The sequence below is a fragment of the Eptatretus burgeri genome, chromosome 17 (genome assembly GCF_056783735.1).
Source record: "Eptatretus burgeri isolate ZD-2024b chromosome 17, Ebu_testis_v1, whole genome shotgun sequence".
NCBI lineage: Eukaryota > Metazoa > Chordata > Myxini > Myxiniformes > Myxinidae > Eptatretus > Eptatretus burgeri.
In genome coordinates this window covers 17700077-17704535 of record NC_140977.1, presented here as the reverse complement: position 1 = coordinate 17704535, position 4459 = coordinate 17700077, and the positions used below count along the sequence as shown (strand labels likewise).

Sequence of the window (4459 nt, the reverse complement as noted above, 5' to 3'; positions counted from 1 at the left end):
TTCTTCCTATGCTCCTTCTTCTTCTTCTTCTTCTTCATCTCATTCCAAATATATGTTACTTCTCTCGAATCCCTCTCATCCCCATTACCGTGTGTATTACCAGAGCATTTAACTTCCCACTTAAAAATTATTCAACACAAAAAATATTCAACCCTGAATAAAAAACGAGGAGGAAAAAGCAGGTCCGACTTGCCAAGCTGGAAGATACACCTTCCCCCAAGCGTCTTCAAGACCTGGAAGCATGGCATTTCGTTCAGCACCACCGAAGGTTGTGAACATGTGGTTGTTGTTTGTTGACTCGTGTTTCGTTGTTGTTGGGTGTCATGGGTGCAGTGCAGTCAGACGTTCATTCATTTCGTGTGAGGCCTGTGGCTGCTGGTTTGTATCATTGCTGGGAGCATGGCTGTGCCGCTGATGCAGTGCCCCCATTCTGGTTGGGGCAGGAATTTGTATTTTGTTCAGGGTGACGGTGATAGCTCGCCAACTCTTCACGGAGTACACAATGGGATCTTTAACATCAGCTAACTAATTCCGACGGACGGGATGCTCGGTTTAACGTCCATCCGAGGGACTGCACAAACATATAGATGAACATCCAGACGGGTGTTTAAACTTGTATAGCTACATACATACACGACCGGTCGAAAGTTTTAGAACACCCCCATTTTTCCAGTTTTTACTGAAATTTAAGCAGTTCAAGTCCAGTGAATAACCTCAAAGCTAAGCGGTAAACTGCAAGAGGTAAAAAAACAAAGTTTAGGTTACCAAAAACTGAAAAATAATGTAAATTTCAGAGTAGTTAAAAAGGCCCTTTTCAGGGAACAAGTAATGGGTAAGCAACTGCAGCTGTTCTGCAGCAATATAAGTAAATTAAGCCTTGAAAGTTGATGCAAACAATTGCGACAGGTGTCCCAACTTTTGTTGATTAGTTACAAACCCTCTGTCTGTATAAAAGCAGTGTTGGAACAGACTGTTTTGCTACGCCCTCTGAAGAATTAGTTGGACAATATTGCACTGCAGGAAGTAGTATATTGCTGTCATAATGGTGAGAAAAAGACAATTAACAAAGGAAGACAGACAGACCATTATAACCCTTCAAAGTGTCGGTCTTTCCTTTGGAGAAAGTGCAAATTAGCCAAGGTGTCAGTGAGTAGTTTCCTACACCATCAAAAGGCACTTGGAAACTGGAGGAAACTCTGACAGGAAGAGGTCTGGCAGACCCAAAGCCACAAAACAATCAGAAGACAAGTTTCTGAGAGTCAACAGCTTGCGTGATAGGTGGCTCGCAGGACAGCAGCTTCAAGCACAGCTTAACACTGGTTGAAGTAAAGAAGTCTCAGTTTCAACTGTGAAGAGAAGACTTTGAGCTGCAGGTTTGACAGGTCGAGTGGCAGTAAGAAAGTCATTGCTAAGATGGCAAAATAAGAAAAAGATGAGGGCGATGAGGGCCATGAGGGACTGTCAGTGGATGACTAAAAACTGGAAGAAGGTCTTATGGACGGATGAATCAAAATTTGAAATGCTTGGTTCATCATGCAGGGTTTTTGTACGCCGTCGAGTAGGCGAAAGGATGGTACCTCAGTGTGTGACACCAACTGTCAAACATGGAGGAGGAAGCATGATGATCTGGGGCTCTTTTGCTGGATCCAAAGTTGGCGACTTGCACAGAGTGACTGGCACCCTGAACCAAAAGGACTACCACAGCATTTTGCAGCACCATGCAATACCATCTGGTCTTCGCCTAGTTGGTCAGGGTTTCATCCTACAGTAAGATAATGACTCAAAACATACCTCCAGGTGACGTCGGAACTACCTTGGAAGAAAAGAACAAGACGGGAGGCTTCAAATCATGGAATGGCCAGCACAGTCTCCAGACTTAAACCCCATCGAGCTGATTTGGGATGAACTCCACAGAAGGGTGAAAGCAAAGCAACCGACAAGTGCAACACATTTGTGGGAACTTCTGCAACAGTGTTGGGAGGAACTTTCCGAACAATATTTGATTTCCATTGTACAAAGAATGCCACGAGTATGTTCGGCTGTTATATCTGCAAAAGGTTTTAGATTAAATTTTGTTCAACAAAACGATTTCATGATTTCGTTTTTATCTGCAATTGTTTATTTGTTCTATGCTTTAATTACAGAGTACATTAAAACATTAAATTGATTAACATTCAGTAAAAACTGGAAAAATGGGGGTGTTCTAAAACTCTAGACCAGTCGTGGATATCTTCTTCTTCTTCTTCTTCTTCTTTCGGCTGCTCCCGTTAGGGGTCGCCACAGCGGATCATCCATATGATCCGCATAGTGATTTGGCACATGTTTTACACCGGATTCCCTTCCTGACGCAACCCTGGTGGCCTCTTGCGACACAGGGATCTGGTACACCTATTTTAACCAGGGTATACACCGCCCAGTACAGTACACCGGTTGTGTATATATACATAAACAAATATACATATCTATACATGTATATATATATATATGTATATATATATATATATATATATATATATATATATATATATATACATATATATGTATACACACATACATATTGTTGTGAATTCGCGACCGTGGACGGCCACGTAAGTCGGATCGCGACACGTCGCCCACCGGACGGACAATTCAGTCGTGACCCTCTGGGAACTATCGCCCGGAGCCAGTCACGGGTGGGCCTTTCGACCTCACCACAATCGTGCCAATCGGCCACCCGCGTAGGATAGGGTTGTTCGCCAAACTCGACCTACCTAAGTACCGACGCGGATGGTAAACCGGGCGATCGTACCTCGCCGCAGGTCGACTCCGGACACGAGCCGCATGGGTGGCCCGTTCCGTACTATCGGGATAACCGAGCGGTGTTATTGTCGACCTCGACGGTTGAGATTATTTACCGGGCGTTTTGCACCCACTACGAACCCTTTACGTGAAGCAGGATGGATAGTCAATTAAAAGGGAGGAGACGAAGCGAAACGGGCACAGTTCACACAATGCACATTTATTTCCCGGCACAGGGAAAGCACGTATATACAGCCATACAGTCAAAATGCACATAAAGCAACCAAAACAATAAAAGCAACAACGACGCAGTTATTACCGACTACGCGCACACACGGCAACACTTATACAGTTTTACTTCGCAGACGGCACCAACACACATTTACACAAAAGCAAAGGAAAGAAGCCACCCTCATAGACAAGGAGGCAGACAGGCCCATAGGCCAAATGTGCGTGGGACCGAGAGGAGCGGCCAGGTCCGCGAGACCGTGGGGGTCCCACCCGCGTCCTCATGACGCGTTGGCGGGCGAGCCGAAAATGTGGCCGCTCGGCTGTGCCCCGACTCCGTGCTCCTTGGCAGGTTTCGTTGGCACCACATGTGGGGGAGGGGGGTGGGAACGGGGCCCCCTTTTGCACTATCTCAGCGCGGGGGAAAGGGAGATTGTTGATGCCCTGGGGGAGGGGAGTGGCTGGCTAGCTTGGGTCCTGCGACGAGACGAGCGATCTCACACCGCAACCTTGTCGCCGACCGCCGTCCTTCTTGCCTCGGACCCGAGCTCCCTTGTCTGCAGTTCCACCGCGCGCACTCGCCTCAACTTCACCAACGCAATGCAACGCGTCCCCAACAGCCACTTCTCGACGACCCTCTCCAGGCAACTCCAGAACTCAACTCTTCCTGCAACTCTTCTCAGTTCCGCACTCTCCTCACCCGCCCGACTCGACTTTGCCACTCTTCTAATTCGCCTTTTTATAGGCGCGCAGGAGAAGCGTATATGCAAATTTTAGGATCAGAACGCGATTGGAGGCGGGGCCACGTCACCCCCCCCCCCGGTCAGCCATTGGTCGGGCAAAAATGGGCGTGAACCTCTCCTGATCCTAAAATTTGCATATACAGACTTCACATACACACGCTTGGAGGCGGGGCCAAGCCACCCCGCACTCACTAATTGGACAGAGGAGGAGTGGGCGTGTAACGTTTTTGATCCGAATTTCTCCTCGGAAAGGCCGCTATTCGCGCTCGCGGCTCGGTGCGTTCGGCACCAATCGCCGAACGGGCCCGAGACAGCCCGACGTTCAGTGTTCACAGGTGGTGCGGGAATGGCCGTAGAAGGAGAGAGGTGAAGGTGGTGGAGGGTTTTCGGTGGTGGTTTGATGGTTATGGTGCCGTTTGGGAATGGCGGTGATGCGATGATGTGGGAGCGTAGATGGTGGCGGTGGCGTAGTTGTTGTGTGATGGCGGTTGAGACGTGGTTGGTTCAGAATAAAGATAGAACAGAAAAAATGGCTAACTCAAAGCGTCGCAGCCCGGATGAATCACATAAAATCCCTCTATACAACGGGTTTGGGCTAACTACACATGTACCTATGAAGATATCTCACCTGAGGGCCCTTTATGGTGTAATGCGAATTTCCACAGTCGTAACAATATATAATCGTATATGTATTTATATATATATATATA

At 47.6% G+C, this 4459-nt stretch overlaps 1 long non-coding RNA gene across 1 annotated transcript in view; it reads left to right on the top strand.

The window, feature by feature from the left end:
* The first annotated feature begins 165 nt into the window (after positions 1-165).
* The window catches only part of LOC147009439 (uncharacterized), an 11412-nt gene continuing 7118 nt past the window's right edge, over positions 166-4459 (top strand). Inside the window, exon 1 of the long non-coding RNA XR_015052884.1 lies at positions 166-268. This is a non-coding gene — a long non-coding RNA (uncharacterized LOC147009439). The remainder of the gene's footprint in view (positions 269-4459) is intronic.